General features: G+C 50.1%; 1 protein-coding gene across 1 annotated transcript in view; it reads right to left on the bottom strand.

The window, feature by feature from the left end:
- Positions 1 to 25,635, bottom strand: part of LOC125940323 (vitamin D 25-hydroxylase-like) — a 156,767-nt gene that overhangs the window by 12,669 nt on the left and 118,463 nt on the right. The gene's annotated exons all lie outside the window — the stretch shown is intronic.

Below are 25,635 nucleotides of genomic sequence, written 5' to 3'. Positions count from 1 at the left end.
CTCGAGCACGCTGCGTCTAGGCTGGGTCTGACCTTAATAACGCTTCCCACCTCGCCCACAAGAGTAGGCAACAGTGTAAGTAGGGACACGTTCCCAGACCTCACTTTCACCTTCAACATCAAAGACGCTTCCTGGACAAATCTGGAGGAAAATCTAGGAAGCGACCATTATATCATCAGCGTCTCCCTATCGACACCCAAACTGCGCAGAGTCATAGGGGACGCGAGGATCACAGATTGGGCGGAATTCAGAAAATGGGATCCCCCACCCGAATCCGTACCGGAATCAATTGAGGCTTGGTCTGAGTACATAAAATCGGTACACGCAAACACAACGAAGAAAATAGCAAGAACCATAGAGGCACCGGCAGTAGATAGCCACCTGTTACGCCTATGGGAGATCAGGCGAAGCCTTCTGAAGCGGTGGAGAAGTCAACGACTGAATAGGAAACTCTTGCGCAGGATCGCGGCTCTGGCAGAGGAAGCAAACGAACACGCAAGCAAATTGGCAACTGAGGGATGGGTCAGCTTTTGCTGCTCGCTTCAGGGCACACTAAGCACTGCTAAAACTTGGACCATCCTGAGGAACATCCTTGACCCAGATAAGTCCAAATCCGCGACCAACCGAACAATGCAGAAAATCGCGGAAGACTTCCCGGGCACGGATGACGACCTCATAAAGGCTCTCAAGGCCAGATACATTGGCGAGAGTGCAACCACAACAAATTCGACAAATCAAATCAGTTACACGGGAGAAAAAAATGAAAACCTAGACGCGCCGATAACAAAGGCGGAGGTCTTTGCGGCAGCCCAGGCGGCCAAGAGGAACACAGCCCCCGGTGAGGACCAAATTACAAATGCCATGATCAGGAACCTTAGTGACAAAGTCATAGAGGACCTAACAAATAAATTTAATGAACACTATTGGCTTAAAGGAAAGATCCCTGAAGAATGGAAAAAGGCCAAAATTATAACCATTCCAAAACCCGGGAAGAAGCCTTCCCTGCAGGCACTCAGACCCATATCACTGACGTCATGCATGGGAAAGCTTTTCGAACGGGTCATTCACACCAGACTTCAAAATTTCATAGAGGACGGGGGCCTGTTCCCGGCTACCATGCTGGGCTTCCGCAGTCGCCTCTCGACACAGGACGCTTTCCTCCTGTTACAGGAAGAGGTCCTAAAAGGCGTTCCCACGGGTGGGGAGCATTTGCTGCTTGCTCTCGACCTGAAGGGGGCTTTTGATAATATATCTCACGAGGCTATACTCTCAGAGTTAAATATAATTGGTTGCGGCGAAAACATATTCAACTATATAAGGGCTTTCCTCACGGAGAGGACGGCAACAATTGGTATCTCACAAGTAAAGTCTGAACCTTTCCAAATGCCAAACAAGGGCACGCCTCAGGGAGCCATCATATCTCCTTTGTTGTTTAACATCGCCATGCGTAGACTCGCGCGGGCCTTGGACGGTGTCCCGCAGCTAGGTTACACCCTCTACGCGGATGACATCACTCTATGGGCCACGCGCGGGTCTCTGGCCAGCAAGGAGCAGACCCTGCAGGAGGCGGCCCTAGTCGTAGAAAACTTTGCCAGAGCCAGCGGTCTCAGCTGCGCCCCCGAAAAGTCGGAGGTGATCCGTATACATGGAAAACGTTACAAATGTAACGGACAAATAGAAATCCAAATCGAAAATCAGAAAATTAAAGAGGTCACCGTTGCTCGTATCCTGGGTTTCTGGGTTCAGAGCAACGGTAGGGCAGATTACACAATTGGTCTCCTAAAATCGGCAACCAAACAGGTGGCTAGGATGATTCAGAGGATCACCTTCCACAAAAAGGGGATGAAGGAAACCGACACTCTACGTTTAGTGCAGGCGCTCGTAATAAGTAAGTTGGACATACAGCTTGCCCTTCCACACGCTCAACAAGAGCGAGGAAGGGCAAGTAGACTCTATCATTAGAGGGATCTACAAGGCGGCATTAGGTTTACCGGTGGCCACTGCGACAGACAGGCTCCTCGGGATCGGCGTGCATAACACGTACGCCGAGCTCAAGGCTGCTACATTAATCTCTCAAAGGAACCGTCTCAGCCAGACGAGGTCGGGAAGGGAGATTCTGATAAGGACGGGCTTTCCACCGCATCCCCAAAACTTGGACGAGGTGCTAGTGGACATGCCAGAATCCGTTCGACGCAACATCTCGGTAGCCCCTATCCCGAAGAATATGGCCAAAGAAAGGCATAAAAAAAGGAGAGAGGAACGAATAAAATGGCTCCGAAAACTAGTCAGAGGCAATGACAACGTACTCTACGCAGACGCTTCGAGATATAATTGGAAGCGCGCAGTGGTTACGGTAATCAATAGCGACACGAGTAGCATGGTATCAAGCGCCTCCCTGTACACGTCCTCGATCGCCAAAGCCGAGTGTTTCGCCATCGCCTTGGCAATTAAACATGGGGAGCGAAAAGTCGGGAAGGCCTACATCACCATCATCTCGGATTCCCAGGAGGCGTGCCGACTCTTTACGAACGGCCGCCTCCCATTAAAAATACGCAACTTATTAGGAAGGGAACTAAAAAACACTTATAGGCTGGTCTGGTGCCCGGGACATGCTGGCCTAGAGGGTAACGAGAGGGCGGACGCTCTAGCTCGAGAGCTCACGAACCGAGCGGAGCACCAGCCGCCCTCCCAATTACAACCACCCCACACGACACTGCATGGCCTTCGCGGGGAGGAAGACAGTGATCCTGCTCGGTTGGATCCGCGCGAGATTCTTGCTCATCAGCGAGGCGCACGGCAAAAGTATGGCGTCCCCCACAAATCTCTTGAAGTGGAAGACGCAATGGACCTCCGTAGAATTCAAACGGGGGTCTATCCAAATTTATTGCGACTGCACAAAATTTTTCCAACCTTGTACGGGCACGATTGTCCGTGGTGTCGCGAATCGCCACCGACCCTCTACCACGTCTCATGGGGATGTAGTAAAAGGCCAGAGAAACTAAATTCCTTACAGGATAGGTACAGACTAGAAAGCTCTCCGGAGCAATGGGAGGCACTCCTCGCTAGCTCAGACCCGGAAGTGCAACTAGCGCTTCTGGGCCACGTCCGGCTGGCGGCAGAAGCCAGTGGAGCCCTGGACTTGGGGCCCCACCCATCTAGCTCCTAAATCCCTTCCCTTTTACCTCAATAAATGTTAGTCTCTCTCCTCGACTTGAACTTGACTTGCCACCGCCTTGGGCAGCGCGTTCGAAACGCGTTGAAGGCGGTGGCAAGTCAAGTTCAAGTTGAGGAGCGTTTATGAATACGGAGGTTATACTCTCTCAGCAGTCATGTGATGGCGTCGGCAAACGCGGTGCACGTTCCGGCATGTGTAAACGGCTGCGTAAGACGCTGTGGTCTCTCCCCCTTACTAAAGAGTACTGCACGTTTCTAACGCGTTTGTGCTAGCGTCCCCTTAAGCGGGAGATGGTGCAATTATAATGAAGGGCGCTGTTATAAAATAGGAATGACGTCACATATGGCGCGTGCCATTGGTGGAAGTCAATCAATCGATTTAGTGCGGCGAGACTGGGCGAATTACACGGAAGATTCACGATTTACCGATGAGTCCCCACGGAGCTTCGCCCACTCATCATCATTCACCCCGTGGATATGCGGTGTTTTTTTTTTTGTCTTACTCATGATGATGATAATTTCTTTTCGCGCGTCTCGGATTTACGGCCGTCACTGCGCGTTGCATAGCGCAGCTTGCAACACTGAAACCGCGTTCCAATACCGACACCGCGTTCCAGGAGACCCCGTCCGTGAATGCGTCTCTCTCTTTCTCTCATAGCGCGCAAAACCTCTTCACTTCGCAGAGCACGAGCGTACGAACGCGCCAGCTGTGGACGAAGACGACGACGGTCGAACGAAATCATATGGTTCGCATAAATGCACGTTCTGCAAGCGTGTCTAGTGGTTACGACGCTTGCATTGGGACCGGGGGTACGCGGGTTCGAATCCCGCCTCGGAAGAAAATTTCATTTTTCTTGGTAGTGTCTTGGTACGCACCACAAATTACGGCTGGCTTGAACAGCTTCGCTGTTAAAAATTCAGTGCTGTTCTACTCTGTGAAGGTGGGTGACCAGCGAAGCTGTTTATGGGGTGATTGACCGTTGCTCCGCTGAATAAATGAATAAACCTTATTGTATGAAGAGTGGTGTGGTTAATCTCGGGGAGCACTCTTGAAGAGTCCCACTGACCGCGGCGGCTCGCCGGGCCTGGTCCAGCTGGGGTCGCCAGTTGGCTTCCCAGTGCCAGCTCGGAAAGCCGTGCCTCCCAAGACCACGTTGTGAGTTGAGTGTGTGACGAGCTCACCAGCCTGGATACTACTGCCTGGCTGGGCCTCCGTACACTGATAAGTAATGTGTGTCAGTGTGGCTGTGTGGTAGTTGCCCCTTGCATACCCTGGTTGTGTATACCTCTGGAAACATTGCGTGCAATCTCGAAATGTGCGGGTAAATGTTGGTTTGAAGGCGGCGCCAGTCTCTGGCTTGTTGGCTGCTTTACTAGGAGCGTACTGCTCGTGATGGGATCTTCATGGTGGTTTGTGAGGGGACCCGAAGAGTATTCTGCGGCTCGGCCAGCAAGTCGGCGAGCTACGCAATCGGCCTCCTCGTTTGCCTTCCAGGCCTGTATGGCCTGGGCACCAGACGACCCCATGGTCCTCAGTCAGCGTGGGGCCCAGGATATCGGTGACGCACCTGGGATGCGTCTGAAGATATAACCGACAGGGCGGCCTGTGAATCCGTCAGGATATATGCGGAGCGACCTCTTCGTTCTGTTTCTTTGATTTCTTTACGCCTCCCGGAGTCCCGGTCTTAGCGTGGTGGATCGTGCGTATACTAGCACTGACGCGCTCATGTGGCCGCCAGTGTGAGCTACGGCAGTTACCACGCTCTCTTTGTCGCCAATCTATCTAGTTTCCTTTCCATCCACTCTCCCGTGGTAGCAGTGCCGTCGAAACGTCACGCGTGTCTAGTTTCCCCCGGCTCCTCGGGGCGGAGGTCTCATCGTCTACGCAAATGTATATAAAGAACCAGCAATACAAGTTGCCGTTCGCTTGGCGTTTTGTGCACGATATTCATCGGTGGTGTTTGCCGCTCGCCGGAAAAGATTGCATTCTCGTCTCTTTTCCTGCCGTCGGTCTTCGTAGGCGCATTGTTCCTCGAGAGTCCAGGCTAGACGCGGAAATGATGGAATTAATATAATAATAACAGAGGTGATAGCAGAATGTGTGTGCGTGTCTATCGTCACGATGAAAATCGATAAAAACAATGAATGCGTTTCTACCTTTTTTCAAACTTCTATGCCACTTCTGTGTCTTGTGCAAAACAGCTTCGCTGGTCATCCATCTTCACAGAGTGGGATGGCTCATGATTTTCAAGCGAATCTTTATTGACCATTTTATGACGCGCCGTACGTTGCCTCAGCGAGTGCGCACGAATACGAAACCACTACTGCTTCAGCCCGGCTACTGTGCGATCAGCCGTCGGAAATGAAACTGGGTGTTCACTAATGCACTGTGCCCAATTCATGCTGCAAAATGTGTAACGAGAAGACGTGTGCGGTAGCTAGCTGCAAAAATAGTGATTCGCACATTAAGGAATGGAATCAACCTGCGTCGCCGCTGATACATAAGGACTGCCTATGTTGCCGGCCCTTCGCGATGCACGGGTTTCCTCGAGGATTAAAAAAAAGATCCACCAGCGCTTTATCGCTAACCCCCAAAGAAAGGATTTCAACTCCGGAACGTCGGCACATAAGAGTGAGTACTGCTCGTAAGAAAAGGAAGTAGCGCCACTTACTGGCATATTAAGTTTCTCGCACGTTATCTATGCAAATCCACCCCTACTCGCACGCAAACTTATGCCCACCCTATCGCCAACGTATCAATAATAAGTGAATGGGCGCTCATTTGAATCAATGTGCCGAAGCATAAGTGACGGCGACTACAGCAACAAGACATCAATGTTAGAAGCTGAACGTTTCGTGACAGTACACAGAGTAAGCGACGGATTAGCGATAATACGTCTTTGCTACAAGCTACCACAAAGTACGGAACATTTACATTCCAAGCTTTCTGCGCAGCAAGAAGAAATGCACACCCGCAAGCGATTAGGCTGAAAATAAACAATCAGATAGTGGCCGGAGCAAGGCGCATTAATGAGTCAGAAACATGACAAGCCGCTGCTTCAAAATGTTTAAAATATAGAACGAAGAACACACTGATCCTGATTTAAATCATAAGCGGAAAGTTTGGGCAGCTTGAAATACATTTCTAGCCGTGCTTGTAGTACAAGCACCGTATACGCTGCTCGCGCCGTTTGGACAAGGTGTAATACGCTCCGAAAGCACTTGCATGTTCTCTGATGCTGTGGCCAAAGCTTCCTGTAGTACTCCTCGAATTCGTCTACAAAGGCAACCAGAGAAAGAGTGCCTTCATTCTAAACGCCTAGTGCATCCCCCCCCCACCCCGCCAAAGGCGGGCAAACATTGGCAAACTTTGCACGGACACCCTCCGCCGCGCCAAAGACCGTCCTCTGGTAATCATAGGCGGTTTCAACGCTCATAATACGCTATGGGGATATCAGGGGCAGGACTGGAAGGGTCTCCAGCTAAAACCAACAATGGAACAGAGTCCCCTCACCCTCATCACAGACCCAAACACTCCGATGAGGGAAGGGAACAGCGTAACACGCGACACCACTCCCGACCTCACCTTCATCACACAAACGACGCGAGCCGAATGGCTCAACACACTCGAAAACAGGCAGCAATCACTACATACCGAACATAACGCTACAGACCGGACGCCTACGTAGGCAGATCGGCACAGCCAAAACCACTGACTGGCAAAAAATCAGGGACGCCCAAAAACAAGACACAGACACAATTACGAACCTGGAAGACTTGTGCGACAACCTCAGTCGACAGAAACAACACCACACAAAAGGAATCGCCAGAACAGAAGAGACCCCAGAGGTGGATCCCCACTTACTACACCTGTGGGACGCCAAACGAGGCCTCACCCGCCGCTGGAAAACACACAAGTACAACAAGAAACTGAAGACACTGATAGCACAAATAAGGGCGGAAGCAGAAGAATATGCCGTGCAACTCGCCTCGGCGAACTGGTATAAATTATGCGACTCCTTCGGTGGCACCCTGGGTACCGCCATGACATGGCACATACCCAAAGCCATCCTGGACCCCACCAAAACCAAAGAAGAGGGGAACAAGGCCCTGGAGCGGTTACTACACACCTACCCTGGCAGCCAACAAGACCTTATCGATGCCATCAACACCAAGTGCTTTGGAGATCCAGCTCCCACACAATACAAAGGACAGCCCAATCTACCATTGGACGAACCTATCACAGAAAGCGAGGTGAGAGCGGCCATCGCACCCACCACCCGTAACACAGCGGCGGGCACGGACCGCATCATGAACACCATGATCAGAAACCTCAGCTACAAGGTCATCTCCGCGCTCACGGTCTTTCTCAACCAACACTGGGAAAAGGGAAGGTGCCGGCGATGCGGAAACACGCACGCATAATCATGATCCCCAAACCGGGCAAGAAATTGGCAATTGAAAATCTCAGACCCATCTCGCTCACATCCTGCATCGGCAAGGTGTACGAGAAAATCATACACAAAGAACTACAGAGACACTTAGAAGACAAGAAGCACCTGCCGGACACGCTTCGTTTTCCGCGCAGGCTTGTCCACACAAGTAATTTTACTCAAAATCAAGGAAGAAGTCCTCAGCAAGGTTCCCCGCAGCGGCGAACATGGCCTCCTAGCAATCGACATCAAAGAAGCCTTCGACAACGTCAGCCACCAAGGAATCCTAGAAGGGCTCGTTAACACCAACTGCGGCTTGCGAACGTACAAGTACGTTCAGAGCTTCCTAAGTCACCGCACGGCAGAGCTGAAGATTGGGGAGAGAGAGAAACGAAGAGGGAAAGATTGAGGAGATCCAGACTGCAGTATACCACCCTCCCAACAATTGCACACCACAAGGAGCTGTCATCTCACCCATGCTCTTCAACGTTGCCATTATCGGCCTCGCAAGAAAACTGCAGGACGTAGAAGGCCTCCGCCACGCCTTCTACGCAGACGACATACCGCTCTGGAGCACAACAGGGTCCCTCATTGAAACAGAACAACAGCTGCAAACTGCAGCTGACTTCATCCAAGAATACGTCAGCCAACAGCTGTAAACTGCAGCTGACCTCATCCAAGAATAGGTCAGCCAACAATGCGCGCCCGAGAAATCTTAACACATACGAGTCTGGCGAGGCCAGGGTAACCACACGGTCCCCACAGACCCAACACAAAACTCGAGGTACACCTCAACGGGGGCCTCATACCAGAGAAGTCATTGCTCAGGGTGCGGGTTATGTGGCTGCAGTCTGACCAGCGGGCTACCTACACCCTTACGCTCCTCAAAACCACTGTCAAGGCGATATCACGAATGTTATTCCGCGTAACATACAATAATAGAGGCATGAAGGAAGGGGACACCCTCCGACTCGTCAGAAATATGGTGGAGAGCAGAGTCGCATACAGCCTGCCCTACTAACATCTCACACAATCCGAGACGAAACAGGCCGACAAGCTCTTGAGGATGGCTTTCATAACCACTCTCCACCTGCCGATGAGTACATCGACTGAGAAATTATTGGCGCTGGGGTTACACAACACCTTTACCGAACTCACAGAAGCCCTTCAAGTCTTACAACAACACACTTGCGCGGACTCCCACGGGCCGGCAGGTCCTACGAACCTCGTGCTTCAAAGTCACAACACTACGAACCCAAGAAACCTGCATGATACCTCGTCACGTCCAGGACAGGTATCACATTGCCCCAATACCACGCAACATGGACCCTAACCTACACTCCGACAGAAGGAGAGCGAGGGCCCAGTACATAGAGAAAACATTCAGACTACATAGTACATACCACGGCCCGTTTTATGGACGCCGCTATGTACGGGATGAATAACGGTGCAGTTGCAGTGGTCTGCGACCGCCGCGGCCACGTCACGATAGAGTAACATACGAATTACAAGAGTGGCCACTCCAGCCTAAAAGCGGCCGACCTACGCAGCTTCATGCCGCCCGCTAGAGGGCAATACAACACTCCCTGTCTCCAAGGGAACGCGCGTACTAGTTATCTACAGTAGTAACTTTTCTATAGTGCACTATACGTCTACTTGTCTATGTGGCTGTAGACGTAGGCGTTATCAACGGGATCAGCCGGCCGTGAGCGGTGGATGATACGAGCAGTATAAAGAATAACGCATCGCTACAAAATATCGGCCATGGTGTGATCAGATCAGGCAAGGCGGCGCTACAAAAGATGTGCGATAACGTCTGCGTGGTCTTTGCTGGGTTCGTCTGCCAGAACGTCTGTCTGCTTGGCTGCTGCTTGGTAAGAAGGCCTTCATTACGTTCTTTTATTGCGATAGCAATTATATGGACACTTCAACCGGATTTCTGCCGTCCCCGTCGCCGTGAGGTTCCCTATAGATAAAATCTTCACCGCGCGCCGTATGCCCGAGCGGAAGCGTGCGGGGACGCGCGCTATCACGGAGAGCGAACGCACTCAATCACCCACGCGCAAGCAAGGAAGCGGGAAGCCAGCGCCGGAGGGAGCGCGGGGGGGGGGGGGGAGGGGGGCGCACTTCTACTCTGCCAACAACCGCGCTCGTCGCTCGTCCGCACCGTCTCTTATCTCCACATGGCTCTGACCTTGATGCGCCGTGCATTCGTCGCTCAGTTTCCGTTGAAGCGATAGACCGCACGTACCTTCGCCCGCTGCGGCGTATGGGCTCGCTGCCACCATTTTGACTGTCGTTGTCTGCAGTCATTCAATGTGATCTATTCATGTTTGTTTGTGCGCGCTCACACCACGCTTGTTCATTCAGTTAGTAATACTCGGGCCACATTTTCCAACGCACGCTACACATGCAATGCTGCCCCGATCGGCAGTGCAGCACTACAGGTGTGTCCCTTCGCACGCGCTGCCCACGGGAAGCGCTTCTCATCAACACAACCGTTTCACACGCGCCTTATCGTGGTCATCGAGTCTCTCTTCATATCGGTCTACTTACGCCGCAGCACACCTGCTTACTTAATCGGCTCATGTTTACTACAATTCATATTGCTACCAAAGCCGCTCACCTTACTTTGTATGACATTGCTGTGTTGCTATCGCATTCATTGCTTCGCCCTTAGGGCGGAACTGTGACATTTTTTTCCCTTCATTGCTTTGTAAATTGCTTATGTATTTGTCACTTCAGCCGTAAGTTGACATTTGTCGTATTGTGCTGTTCGGCGCAGAGAGCTTTTTGTGTTTTTCACTTCGCGCATGATGTTCTTGGATTGCTTCACATTATGTATATAAGTAACAGCAATTTGGAATGCTGGGCAGCCCGTTTGCGAGAAAATCGTTTCTTGGCGCGAGAAAGTGAGTCGGCACACGCTGGTATACGTAGTCTGAATTCAATGCACGTGTGTGCAATTGTGTGAAATAATGCAGTTAAGCTTAGGATCGTTATTCGTGGCGTGCGCAGATTGCTTGAAGCCTTTGTTACGAGCGCAATTAGAGAGAACTTGCGAATTGAGAAGAATGTTTGTAAGCTGTGGCTACGACGTATTCTGAATAAACACTCCTGCCTCAGTAGCGCAGAAGGTTTTTTTTTTTTTTTTTAGCTGAGACAATTGCACGTGACGCTTTTCGCGAAAGGGCGATCTGAAGTGCGTAGGGGAAAATTTGTGCGAAGGCAGTAGAGAAGACCCCCCATAACCAAATACTTTTTTTTTCAGGTCATGCCGACCATAGTCAAGTACTACAGGAATTACTGCTGTGTTGCGAGGTGCAGTAACAACGGCAGGACAGGGAGAGAGCGTGGTTGGCTGACAACTGCAGTGAGCAGCCTTCATTCCTTGTTTGCTATGCAGCCCGAAACTACCACTTAATAAGAAAGGTTAGGCTTCAAAGGACGAGCTTTGTTTTCCTCTTTAATGCTAATGCCATCTTCTGCAGTTTTACTGTTCTGTGGGGTTTTTCGTAATATCGCCTGTTTATTCCTTTTTTGAAATTTATTCTCAACATGTGGCAGCTGTATTGGCATGTCTCTCATTGTGCAGTGTACCCATCTTTTTGTGCTTGCGTTCATCTAACGTTGCGAAAAAAAGTGTACATTTGCTTACTGAGAATGACTGAAAAATAAAGTTTCGTCTCTTCCAACACTTGTCATGTTTATTTAAAGTGCCTGCATAAACACACAGTGGCATCATGTGCTTGCTGCTCTGGCGGTACAGCTTACACGAAGCTACTCGATGCATGCAAGCAACGCGTTAAAAAAATCGAAATATAGCCTCCGCTCGCACGAGCACTCGCTCGGAAGCGATCCTTGGAGGCCGTGTAATTTTTCTAATCACCAGAAATAATGGTGGTGTCATCCGCATATAATATGCACTGTGAAGAAGATAGACACTGGGGGAGATCATTAAAGAAGATTAAGAAGAGAATCGGTCCCAAAATAGAGCCTTGAGGAACGCCACATTTTATAGTAATTTGGTCAGAGTTCTTTTTTCTGGGGTTTTACGTGCCAAAACCAGTTCTGATTATGAGGAACGCCGTAGTGGAGGGCTCCGGATTAATTTTGACCTCCTGGGGTTCTTTAACGTGCACTACAACGCAACCACACGGGCGTTTTTGCATTTCGCCTCCATCGAAATGCGGCCGCCGGGGCCGGGATTCGATCCCGCGACCTCGTGCTCAGCAGCGCAACGCCTGAGCTGACTGAGCCACCCCGGCGGGTTGGGTCGGAGTTAGCACCATTAATAGAAATGCGTTGTTTCCTATTGTTCAGATAACTCCATAAAAAGGTTTAAGGCTGCTCTAGTTATGCCATAACGCTCCAGTTTTATAAGAAGTATGTTGTGGTCATAGAGTAAAAAGCGCTTGTAAAATCAACGAAAATAGTTTCAGCATAGATTCCCTTATCAGTACATCTTTTAATTGTGTCAGTGAAGTTAGCAACAGCTATATTAGTAGAAAGCCCCTCACGAAAACCAAACTGAGAATCAGAGAGAATATAAAACTTTGTGAGATATTTACTAAGCCGGATTTCAATTACTTTTTCTAAAACCTTGTCTACAAAAGGAAGCACGGAAATTGGCCTGTAATTTTAGACAAGCTTACAGTCCCCTTTTTTAAAGACAGGCAATACCTTTGCTTCCTTGAACTGACCCGCCGGGGTGGCTCAGTCAGCTAAGGCGTTGCGCTGCTGAGCACGAGGTCGCGGTATCGAATCCCGGCCCCGGCGGCCGCATTTCGATGGAGGCGAAATGCAAAAACGCCCGTGTGCTTGCGTTGTAGTGCACGTTAAAGAACCCAAGGTGGTCAAAATTATTCCGGAGCCCTCTACTACGGCGTGCCTCATAATCAGAAGTGGTTTTGGCACGTAAAACCCCTGAAAGAAGAAAGAAGAATGCTTCCTTGAACTGTTGCGGAAACACTCCAGTCTTAAATACCAAGTTAAACATGTGAGAGAGCACAGGAGCGATTAAAGGACTGATTAATTTTATGACATCACCATTAATGTTATCTAAACCCGGGCCAGTGGCGCGCAGATTGGTAATAACCGATTGCACTTCTTCAGGAAATGTAGGATATAAAAAAAAGAATGAGGATAACGGGGAATAGTGCAGGAGTAAGGAGAGGAAGAGGTATCAAAGCAGGCAGACGAGAAATGTTCAGAAAAAGCGTTTGCAATCTATGAAGCATCATTAATACATAAGCCACCTTGAACAACCGAAGTCGCTTGCTTATTAGGTTTTACTTTGTTAAAAAACTGATTGAACAGTTTCCATTTTCTTTTTGAATCCTTTCCACACTCCTGCAGCTGCTGACTGTAATAGTGCCGCTTGGCTGCTTTGAGAAGAGTGGCTGCTAATACAGCCGAATACGTTTCATAGCGTGATTTTAATTTGCGGTTGAATGGCTGTCGTTTTTTTTTGTATAGGTTACCCTTCTTCCGTAAAGAAGAAAGAAGAGATTGAGTGACCCATGGGGCGCGTGGAGCGCGATATCGACTTTTGGGATGATGTAGTTGTTGTGCATCTCTGTATCGCATCAGTAATCACGGAATAAAATTCAGACAGAGCAGCCTCGGGATCTGTGAAGTTCAGAAAATGTGACCACTCAGTGATCGAAATAATACGAACAAATTCATTGCTATCAAAAGACGTGCGAAGGTGATGCAGATGGCCGGGCGCTACAGATTTAGTAAGGTAAAAAAACACTGCTACGTGATCGCTAATATCGCAATCGAGTGCACCAGAATAGATATACTCATCAAAATTTGAGAGTATGTTATCAAGTAGTGAAATCGAGTCGTTAACACAACGAGTAGGCACATTTATCGGAGATTGTAAGCCAAAACTAGAGAAACAGCTGATGTAATCAATACAGACACTGTTTGAAGTGTCGAGTACATTAATATTAATATCGCCCATTACAAATACGTTCTTCTTCTCGAATGTTAATTTATCAAGTACCACAGCAAGGGCGTTCCAAAAATCAGCGGCGTCAGAAGACGGGGAACGATAAATGGAGCCAAACACGGATTTCTTATTATTAATAGTGCTGACCGGCTCAAGCGCAATTCAAACGGATTCGCATTTCGCAACAGTGATTTCAATGTCAGTGCGCCTGGTGTATGGCAGTTGTTTAGATATGAAGATTGCAGAGCCTCCATGGGCATCACTGATACGGTTGGCGAATTCACAGTGGTAGTCACGGAAACTATATAAATTCCGATCATCCGAGGAAAGCCACGTCTCAGAAAAACATAAAACAGAAAAGTGATGCTTAAGGCGATGAAGAAGTGTGTGAATATGATCAAAATGTTTTTAAGGCTGCGTGCATTAAAGTGAATGGCGGAAAAACTGTCATGTTCAGGTAAAGCATTAGCAAGTTCACTCGGTGAAAGAACTTCCATGGTCAATATGGTAATTACTATATCAGCCTTATATTAGCTTTCACACGTCAAATACTTTTAGATCAGCTTCGGAACTGATGCGAAAGACGCGGCTTGTCATTGTTTTTCTAGCCTTGATGACACAGTTGTCTGTCCAGACGAACATCCATTCCCTCTGATTCTTTAGTGAGCGCGCCTTGGAAAGCAGCTTTTTGTTCTCAGGTGTTAGGTGGTCATTAATGAAAATGGAATTTTCACCAGAACCTGAGAACCCAAGAGAAGAAGCTGTAATCCGAGCCTTGCGTGCCTTAGAAACAAAAGCATCTCGCTTTTGCTTTGAACAAAATCGAACAAAGATGTTCTTTCGGCTTGCTACCGGAGTAGGGACTTTATGAACAGTGTCAAAATCAGTTACAGACACAGGACAACCAGCTTTCACACCCAGGAGCTTTCACACCCTTATCTCAACGTTTTTCAAGCGTGAGTATTGCTCAAGGTGAGAAACATTAAGTGAGAGTCGATCATTGCTTTCAGCAAGGTTCTCGTTCTTAACGGCCGGGTCTGCGTTTTCGGCTTTCACAGCCTCAAGTTCACTATTCATGAAATCCAGAGAATTCCTAATATTAGCTAGTTCTTACTGTAATTTCTTAGCTTGAGAAGGACTGCAGATGGTCGTCGCACATGTAACCGAATCAAGCTTCTCCGAAAGCTCGAGCAATTTATTTTCAGCAGAGAGCTTAAACTCGTCGAACTCCCTGGATAGCGCAGCAATCGTAGGAGCCATGAACGAGCGATCTGAGAGCGACAGCCCAGTAGGGTTAAGGAAAAAAATTGAGATAAATTACTTGTAGTAGGAAAATACACAGGTCAGGAGCCACTCCGAAAGGGCCGCAGCGTCAGATCGCTCGCTCGTATATGGTCGCTGCCGAGACACCTGCCCCGACCTTACGCTGATCAAAGACATCAGGTACCAGGGATGGCACAACCTCGATGAGACCCTCGGTAGTGACCACAATATAATAGAAACGCATCTAATAACACCGCGAACAAACATTAAAGAACGTAAAATACGAATGACGGATTGGGACAAGTTCCGACAGCGGCGCAAGCAAGAAAGCACCAACGAAATCTACGAAGGCAGCTTGAAACCAGAAACTCTGCAGGAATGGATCCGACAAATTCAGACAGACTTCCGTGCGACAACGAAAATCATCGACACATCACCAGAACATCCCGATGTCGTCAGGCACCTATTACACCTTTGGGAGGCTCGACATTGCCTGCAAAAAAGGTGGAAAAAGCAAAAGCACAATCGCAAGCTCAGGCAGCGGATATCCGCCTTAACAGCCCAGGCGGAAATTTACGCAACCGAACTAACGCGAAACAATTGGAAGAACCTATGTAATCAAATGCAGGGTACCTTGGGCACCGCCAAAACGTGGGTACTGCTTAGAAATCTCATCGACCCCAATCAATCCAAAGCAACGAGCAGCAAAACCCTTCAAAAAATCTTGAGACAGACACCTGGGACTGATGCGGCCATAATACAACAGCTAAAAGACACTTACATAGGTACAGGCCCCAAACCAACTTACATAGATTATCCGCATGCGGAGCCTTCGGATTAGACAAAGAAATCACACCACATGAAGTTAGAGCGGCACTGCATCGAATAGTACGCAACACCGCCCCGGGAGCAGATGGAATACAGGACCGGCTTTTAAAAAACCTCGACGACAGATCGATAAAAGAACTTACAGATTATTATTGCGATATCAATTATATGGACACTCAAAAGCAGATTTCTGCCGTCGGAGTCGCCGTCGCCGTCGCCGTGAGGTTCCGTATGACGTCATTTGGAGAAGAAATCGTCGCCGCGCGCCGAACGCTGTATGTGCGAGTGAAAGGGCGCGAGGGGCGCGTCTTTCACGGGGAGTGAACGCACGGCGGAGAACAAACGCGCGTTCTGCGCCGTGCTCGCTTAAGGGCTGCAGAAGTAGGCGTCTCTGTTCTCCTTCACAATCACCATGTATGTAGAGCAAACGCGCCTTCTTCCGACGAGCGAGAGGCCGTGGGGGAGGGGGAGGGAAGGGAGGCGACGTTTAGCTGCGGCACGCAGTGCCTATTTATATCAGAGGCTCCGGCAACAGTCACCAACGCCGCACGCATTTTGAGCGAACGCGGGCAAAACGCGGATGGCGTCGACTACAGTTCTGCGTGTTGCCGATGCTGCTGCATGTCCAAGTTTATACAGCTGATAAAGCTAATATCATTACTCCGTATAGCTGTCTACAAGTTTGCTATCGCAATTGATGCTTCACCTTTCAGGTGAAACTGCGACAACTTTTCAGTACCACTGGCTAGAGGGCACGCTGCTGCAAGAATGGCGGCACGCCGATATTACAATGATGCCAAAACCAGGAAAGCAGCCCTCTCTAAACCAACTGAGGCCCATCTCGCTCACATGATGCATAGGAAAGTTATTTGAAAACGTCGTCCTGGCAAGACTTCAGCCGTACCTAGAAGAGCAAGCCTTATTGCCGCACACAATGTTCGGTTTTCGACCGGGGCTATCCACTCAAGACGTACTACTGCAAATTAAGGAAGAGCTAATCGACGATATCAGCACTCAACAAAGCAAAGCCATCCTTGCGTTAGACCTGAAAGGCGCGTTCGATAACGTAGCTCATGACCTCATACTCACCAATCTAGCGGCAACAAAGTGTGGCCGACGACTATACAATTACGTCCGGGCGTTTCTTAAAGATCGCACTGCGACTGTAGGCATCGGAAATATAAGTTCGGACTCTTTCCTTCTTGCGGGAAAAGGCACGCCACAAGGGTCAGTGCTTTCCCCCGTGCTATTTAACATAGCTATGAGCAGACTACCTGCACTACTAGATGCCATACCGGGAATTAGGCATGCGCTTTATGCTGATGATATCACCATCTGGGCCACCAGTGGCTCAGATGGTGAAATACAGGACGCACTACAAGCAGCAGCCGATGTCACCCAGAAATATGCACGGGCAGGGGGACTTACGTGCGCAGCTCAAAAGTCAGAACTGCTTATAGTAAAAAAGCTCCAAAGGAAACATCACCTACCGCCTGACATCACGGTGACTATCGAGGGTGAACCTGTAAATAAGGTGAACAAATTGCGCTTACTAGGACTCCATGTTCAAGCCAATGCGAGAGCGACATATACCCTGACGGTACTGAAGAAACATATTAATCAAGTAGTGCACATGATCCGGCGGGTCACGAACCGCCGCCACGGCCTAAAGGAATCCGACGTCATGTGCATCATACACGCTTTAATCGTAAGCCGCATTACCTATCACGCACCTTACCACCGACTCACCCAAAACCAAACAAACCAACTAGACACACTCATACGAACAGCAGTGAAAACGGCGACAGGCCTTCCTATCTACACCTCAACAGCCAGACTATTACAGCTTCGTCTACATAACACCACGGCCGAATTAATCGAAGCCCAGAAAGTCGGGCAGATCGAACGACTTAAACGTACATCGACAGAAAGGCACGTACTCAGACAATTACGTTATCCAACATCAGAGTTTGCCCCACGAGAGCCCCTGTCAATCGCCCCAAACATCAAAGAAAACATTACAGTGGCCCCCATACCTCGGAATATGGACCCCGAACACCATAAAGGCAGGCGCACTGCGCGTGCAATGGCACTGCACCGAGCATACTGCAACGACCTCGACACCTTCTATACAGACGCCGCGTGCTACCCTGACATTACAGCCAAAGTGGTAGCGGTGGCCGACTGGAGGGGCGAAGCACTATTATCAGCCACAATACGCACTGACAACTGCACGGAAGCCGAAGAATGTGCCATAGCCCTCGCCATCAGCGCTCAACCCCCAGATAAGATCATACATATTCTTACAGATTCCCAGCAAGCATGTCGAAACTACGCACAAGGACGGATTTCACCGATCGCTCATAAAATTCTACACAAGAAGCAAAACATTCCACTAGTTCACCTAGTCTGGACATCTGGGCATGCGTCTCTCCCTGGCAATGAGCGCGTTCATGCGGCAGCCCGAGGCCTAACCCTCCAGGCACCGGTGGAAGACCAGTCCAACCCAGACAAGGTGGAAACGATACCGCTTACATACATGCATATACTACAACACCACAGACTCCCGTAGAACATTCCCCCCACCACACGTGAAGCTAAACCGTGCAGATGCAGACGCTTGGCGTCAGCTCCAAACTAATACGTTCCCCAGCCTTGCTCTCCGCCACACTTTTTACCCTAGCCAGTACCCCGACAAATGTCCTTTCTGTGGTGGTCACCCAAACTTCTACCATTCTACGTGGGAATGTTCCAAACCACCCGGCTTACCTAGAATACCCAACCCCTCCCCATCCCAGTGGGAAGCCGCTCTTTCCAGCACAGCCTTCGACGACCAGCGATGCCTGATCGACCGGGCCAGCCGGATAGCAGCAGCAAATGGGGCCCTGGACTGAGGGCTCCACCCTCTGGGACTTCGTTCTTAAAACATAAAATAAAGTTTTCTACTACTACTACTACTGCCGAGATGTCGCCGGGCTTTTTAAGTGTTCGGCCAGGACCTGTGGTGACACCAAGCGTCGAAGATAGGCTGCGTGGTCCACTGACGATAGTCAGATGTGCGCAGATGTGGCACCCCAGGATGACTTCCGCGCAGGCACGTTGAGTGAAGTTGCAAGTCACTGCTGCAGATAGCAACAGCAGAGTCGGTAGGTAGCAGCCAGCTTCACGAACAATGTTCCTGTAGTAGGAAAATGCACAAGTCCGGAGCCACTCCCGAAAGGGCCGCAGCGTCAGATCGCTCGCTCGTATATGGTCGCTGCCGAGATGTCGCCGGGCTTTTTAAGTGTTCGGCCAGGAACTGTGGTGACACCAAGCGTCGAAGATAGGCTGCGTGGTCCACTGACGATAGTCAGATGTGCGCAGATGTGGCACCCCAGGATGACTTCCGCGCAGGCACGTTGAGTGAAGTTGCAAGTCACTGCTGCAGATAGCAACAGCAGAGTCGGTAGGTAGCAGCCAGCTTCACGAACAATGTTCCTGTAGTAGGAAAATGCACAAGTCCGGAGCCACTCCCGAAAGGGCCGCAGCGTCAGATCGCTCGCTCGTATATGGTCGCTGCCGAGATGTCGCCGGGCTTTTTAAGTGTTCGGCCAGGACCTGTGGTGACACCAAGCGTCGAAGATAGGCTGCGTGGTCCACTGACGATAGTCAGATGTGCGCAGATGTGGCACCCCAGGATGACTTCCGCGCAGGCACGTTGAGTGAAGTTGCAAGTCACTGCTGCAGATAGCAACAGCAGAGTCGGTAGGTAGCAGCCAGCTTCACGAACGATGTTCCTGTAGTAGGAAAATGCACAAGTCCGGAGCCACTCCCGAAAGGGCCGCAGCGTCAGATCGCTCGCTCGTATACAGATCGCTCGCTCGACCAGCAAGCACTACATATTTATGTAGTGCTGGTCTCTTGGGCTCTCGATGTATTTTTGCGGTCATGATGCACTTCGACACGACACTCCGTTGCTATTGAACCCAGGCAATGTGGGAAATCTTGTATAAGCAATCTGCGCTGCATTTCAAGCAATTTAGGCTTCAGGGTAGGGCACCAGCGTTGTGACGCAGTTAGCGTTAAATAGCTTGGCCGTTGTGGCGAGTTGGTTTGTCGTGTACAGAATCTTACAAGAACATGTTTGCGATGCTTTCTATGGGCCCCAATATTATTGTAACTTAGTTCGGTACTTATTGTGGTACTTTTTGGGTACGCTGGCCCCATAGCTAGAGCGTTTTGACGACGTTAGCGACAAACATTTCGTCCTTGTGGCACAGTTCTGCGTGTACTGAATCTTACTAGGACATGTTTGTGACGCTTTATATGAGCCCCAACATTATTGCAGCTTACCTAGGTACTTTTTGGGCACTTTTAGGGCATTCTGGCCACACAGGGCGTTGGGACGCAGTTAGCGAGAAGCAGGTCGGTCACTGTGGAGCTGTTTAATGTTGGTTAGTTTCGCGTCGACTGAATTTTACGGGGCCAAGTTTGTGACGCTCTTTATGCACCCCACCCCCACCCCAACAAATACCTTCTTTCGGTACTCACGCTTGTCGAAAACGCGACGAGCGATTGCTGTCACCTTTACTTGGGAGTGTGGAGAGTTGCGTGCATGCGCTACTCTCGATGGAGGAGAGACACGACCGGCGGCACAGCAAACGAGGATTTAATATGTACCGGGACGGTGAACACACGCGGCATACAACACTTAAACCGAAAGTCAAAACTAAAGGCAAGCGAAACTAGACATAACTCAACGAAAAAGCTTACTTAATAGATAAACCAAATCTCTAACTCAATACAACACTACTACCAAACAACTATCTCATTTCTGGAGCCTCGCTCCGCCTTAAAGTCTCTCGGTCAGTCTTAGCTCGCCAAAGTCTGGCCACCTTGGCCCCGGCCTAACTGCGTCGTAAACAAAACGTTGGCTCTTACGGATCGTCGTCTCGAAGTTCTAGTCGCACACGTGTCGGGCTCGTCGGAAGCGCTGAGAGTGCCGTAGGTGCCGACGCCTCGCGTTGTCTCTTTATCGGCGGTGAGCTTGTCGGCTCGTCGGTGATGAGCTCGTCGGCTCGTCGGCGATGGCGTTCGGCGTTGCTTAGGCCCACCTGCCTAGGCCTAGCGTCGGGATGCGTCGCAACTTCTTCAGGAGTGCCGACGTGGCGTCCCGAGGAGAATCAAACGTGCTGGTCTGCCGCAGAAGGGGGATCCGCTCTGGGGTGCCTGGTCCTGCCGTGAGAAGCTGCAGCCCGTCCAGGAGCCTCGCCCGAACTTGCCGAGGTCAACGGCCACACCTTAGACGGCCAGCGTCGCGGACTCAACCAGACCCCCAAGTCTCCCGTCGCCAGAGCGGAGCTGGCGATGCGACCTTCCTGACCCGGTGCCACGTTGAAACTCCACGGACAGCGCCGTTCATCTCTCGACTACGCCTCGGTTCGTGCGCCTCGCGCGCTCGCGCCGTTCCGAACACCAGGCATCGCGTGCTCCTCTTCTTTTTCGCGCCACCGGCGGCCTCTTACATGTGACAATTGGCAAAAGGGATAACACAGGAGTGTGTTGAATGCACCGTCAGAACGCGAAAAAGATAACGCTGAGGAGCTCAAAAACAAGGAACTTGTAACTCGAAAATCCCGTGTTCTGAACGACTGAAAACAGGCTTTGCATCCACGGATTTGTCTTGAGTGCGTGTAGAAGGCATTCTGCGCTCGTCTAGTGGCCTGGCTGGGAGCCTGGGTTGTGACCACCACTGCGTACGTGGCGTACCATAGCGTCGGCTGACTCCAAGTTAGGTCGAAAACGTGCAGTCGCCCGTGCATTCGTGCTCTTAAAGAGCAGGAAATAAGGCCCGGGAATGGGGGAATGCTTGGAAATCAGATGTTTTCGGCATATTTTACGCATGGTTTTGTTTGGGATGAGTCGGGTGTTTTCTACGCCATGTTTATAAAAGCGAATTGCCTCTTTTGTAATGTCGCACATTCACCACTTTCGCACGTTTCGCCTCTACATGGAGTTTTCTTATCAGGTCTAAATAGCAAAATGACACATGCTTGTAATTAACTTTTTTTTTCAGTTGGTGCCATCCGGTGGAGCACCGTACGGAAACTACTGCTGCTTATCTGGTGCCACAATATTGGATGAACGCACGAAAAGCCCGTAATTACGGGCTTTTTGTGCGTTCATTATATTAATGCTCGTTAACGAGCATTTATATAGAGTAAAATAAACATTTCCGCATTTCACAAGGCGTTTTGCGTCTACCTTATGAAACTGCATGTTGTACAGAGGACAGCTTCGATGGAGGCTTGTAAAGATCACTCGCAATCACGTTTGTTTTACTAAATTAAAGAGAACATCAGCACCAAGACATCGCGCGGTTGAGCTGTAGAAGCAAAAACAAATGCTGAGACAATCGGCGCAGCCGGCGTAACACGTACCAGCTAGCGTTCAAAACGCGCGGAAGTGTGGTTCAGGTCTTCACATCAGCCGCTTGGCGCGCTAGAGTCAATTCGGCTGCTGGGCTCTATGGGAGCAACGTGCGGAGTAATGGGAGACACTGCTGGTCAGTGACCGCTGCGAGGACCAAAATGGTCTCGTGCAGCGAGCACGCAGGGCAGCTGAGGCCATTTTAGCCCTGGACAAAGGGCCCCACCCCTGCTAAACCCAGTCAAGAGTGTCGGAGAAGACTGCTGGGACTCGGGTAGCGTTTGGGCCGGTGATCCTTCAGCCAGAGGGATGAGTATAGTCTGTGAGTAAACAGAGAGAAAAAGGGTTTATTGTACATACTTACAGTGGCTCCAAATAGGGAAGCCCACTCCATGGGGAGCACTTTGAAAGTCTCAGCGCACTACATATCTTAGCACATATCAGAACACGTCAGGACACACCACTGCACTCAAGGTGTCTCCTTATAAAACATTCGTCTTCCCTAGTTGACGCGACTAGGGGATCAGATGACCTTGATGTGGCCAATCAGAGGACCCGTATTGTTCGCTGAACTCCGCCTCTAATGTTGCACCTTCGAAGCAAGGACGAGACAATCTGGAAACAGGGGATTCACACTCCTTCTACGAAAGTCGTCTCCTTGGTTTCTATCTCTCAGTGACGTTCGTCTTGCCAGGGTCGGGAGAGTGACCTTCGCGCTGGCCCCCGCTTCCACGAAGGGTGGCGTTTGTGGTCGCTTCGTGAGCTTCTTCGTCATCGCGTCCCCGCCGTCGTCGCGCCGCGTCGCCAGGTATAGGCGGCCGCTGATGAAGGTGGTGGCATCGGGGGAAACATACAAACGATGCGCACTGCCGATTTGGGGTGTTTTTTTTTTACCCGGCCGTCAACGTCGGTGTCGGGCACTGTCGCCGTCTGGGCGACGCTGGTGAAAGGGCCTGCCTCGATGGGAAACAATCAAAGAATGCGCCCGGCCGATTCGAGACGCAACAAGACCCTGATGGACTACCACACAAGACCCTGTAGATAGAGATCAATAATTGTTTTTGATGATGTTGATGGGCTCTATGTGAATGTCCGATCTTGTTAATTTTTTTCTGTGTCGTGCAGCTTACGAATTCAAACGTTGCCGTGTCTCCAACATCGACGTGATGCACACAAAGCACAACAGCACAATTACGAAACCGCCTAACAACGGCAAAAGAGCGCTGACGGAAGCTGCATAGTGCTCGCGCGAACGGAAACCGCTGGATCTCCAATGTTGTTGATGGGCGGCGGCTGCGCATGGCGCGGCTGAGCACGGCCGCACGGCCGCACGGGCCCTGCATTGAAATCGATCTGCCATGGGCACAGACTCTTGGTGGGCCGAGTGCCGATAGCTTCGGGTTCACTGTGTTCTCGCCGCTTAGTTCGCGTCAAAGCGAAATGTAGCGCGAAGGTCAATTCACTCGCTGCTGCTGCCGCTTTTACTCACACCAGCGTTCTGACAGCGAGTGTCCGCGGTCATCGAGTGAGAAGTGTTTACGTCTGCCTTTGCGCGCATGATACCGTGCTTGTTAATTTAGTTGGTGAAAGAATGTCTACAAGCTAGATTAAACGGCCGATAAAACTACTATACTTTCTCCGCATACCTGTCTAAAAATTGGCTGTCGTAATCAATGCTTCGCCATTCGGGCGAAACTTCGACTTTTTGTGCTCCCAACCGCAGTGCCGGAACTTCAGACGAAATTGTTTGATTTTCATTTGTATGAGACTGCAGCTAGTACAAAGTGCGAACCGGGAAATCCACACTGTATCACTAGGAGCACCCTTCACGATGACCCTTTGCGCATCTTCTTATCAATTAATCAGCCACAGAAAAAGTCCATTTACCGAAGATCACTCCGCCACGTGCCGGCAGCTGCTTGGGACCAGGTGTATCATGTGATGATAACCGACAGGCAAGGCTACTCTTCACGGTCGTCACAAGGATTTTGCTACCGTAACGTCGCCACTATCGAGTGCGGCTTTGTATCAACGCACATTTTACTGCATCCTGCATGCGTTGCTGGAGTGCACACCGTGGGTTACTACGTCTCTCCATGACTCCAGTTATATGAATAAATATATAACGAAATCATTTTACCCTGCTGTTGACATCGTTATAAGGTTTTATTGTATATCGCCTCTTCACCCTGTTATGAATAACCTATGTTCAAATTCAAAACTTACGTGTGAAGAGTCTGTTTCTATCTCCCGGCCGTTTCATCTCGACGATGTACGCGTCTGTGAAGTTGCGCACCCGGCCGTCCTCGTACATTTTCTCCACTTTCGATATTCCCGATCTATGGAAAAAGTACAAATAACAGTGTTTGAGTAACTGTTTTTCTGTAGCCCTCGCACTTGGCTATGGTTACATTTAATGCGAAAGCATTGTTTGCCCCATTACGCGAAAATCCGTCGGCGTAGTCAGCGCGACCGAAAGACAGTAAAAATACGAAACAAAATACTCGGATTGACGTGAAATTTCTGAGGGAGGTTCCTATAAAGAAAGTAAGTTATTGACTTTGAAAGAAAATTTAGTATATTTCGGTCTCGGTGGGACTCAAACTTGGGCTTCCGGAGTGCGAGACGAGCGCGCTTCCCTGATGCCACTGGGGCCCCGCGGTTCTCGTTGACTAAAGATGTGCCTAATCCGTGCGTCCGTGCGTCACGTGTGCGTCATTGCACACGTGACGGCGCAGCCAATGGGGATGAGGTGGCGCCACGTCATGAGTGTATAAAATGAGTGGATCAAATAAAAAAGTTGTCGCAGTTTCACCTGAAAGGCGAAGCATCAATTGCGATAGCAAATTTGTAGAGAGCTATACGGAGTAATGATAGTAGCTTTACCAACTGTATAAACTTGGACATGCAGCATCACCGGCAACACGCAGTACTGTTGTCGACGCCGTCGGCGTTTCGCCCGTGTTCGCACAAAATGCGTACGGCGTTGGTGACTGTTGCCGGAGCCTCTGATATAAATAGGCACTTGGTGCCGCAGCTAAACGTCGCCTCCCTTCCCCCCCCCCCCCCCCCACGACATTTCGCGCGTCGGAAGAAGGCGCGTTTGCTCTACATATATGGTGATTGTAAAGGAGGAAAGAGACGCCTACTTCTGCAGTCATTAAGGGAGCACGGCGCAGAACGCGCGTTTGTTCTCCGCCGTGCATTGACTCCCCGTGAAAGCGCGCGTCCCTCGCACCCTTTCACTCGCACATACAGCGTTCGGCGCGCGGCGACGATTTCATCTCCATCGACGTCATACGGAACCTCACGGCGACGGCGACGGCGACGCCAACGGCAGAAATCTGCTTTGGAGTGTTCATATAATTGCTATCGCAATAAAAGCATTAATGTCCAATTGACAGGCTCTGAGCGGTGCTTCGAGTTATCAACTCCACGCGGACAAGCCAGCGTGTTCAGACGCTTGGCACGTTTGATTTGGCCTGAAGAGGTGCCGCTTTATTCAATCATATGTACACTCCAAGCGCATTTTCTAGTTCACATGGGTCGCGGCGGGCCGCGCATTGAGCG

Source organism: Dermacentor silvarum, chromosome 9 (genome assembly GCF_013339745.2).
Source record: "Dermacentor silvarum isolate Dsil-2018 chromosome 9, BIME_Dsil_1.4, whole genome shotgun sequence".
Taxonomy (NCBI): domain Eukaryota; kingdom Metazoa; phylum Arthropoda; class Arachnida; order Ixodida; family Ixodidae; genus Dermacentor; species Dermacentor silvarum.
This window is presented reverse-complemented; position numbering and strand designations above follow the sequence as displayed.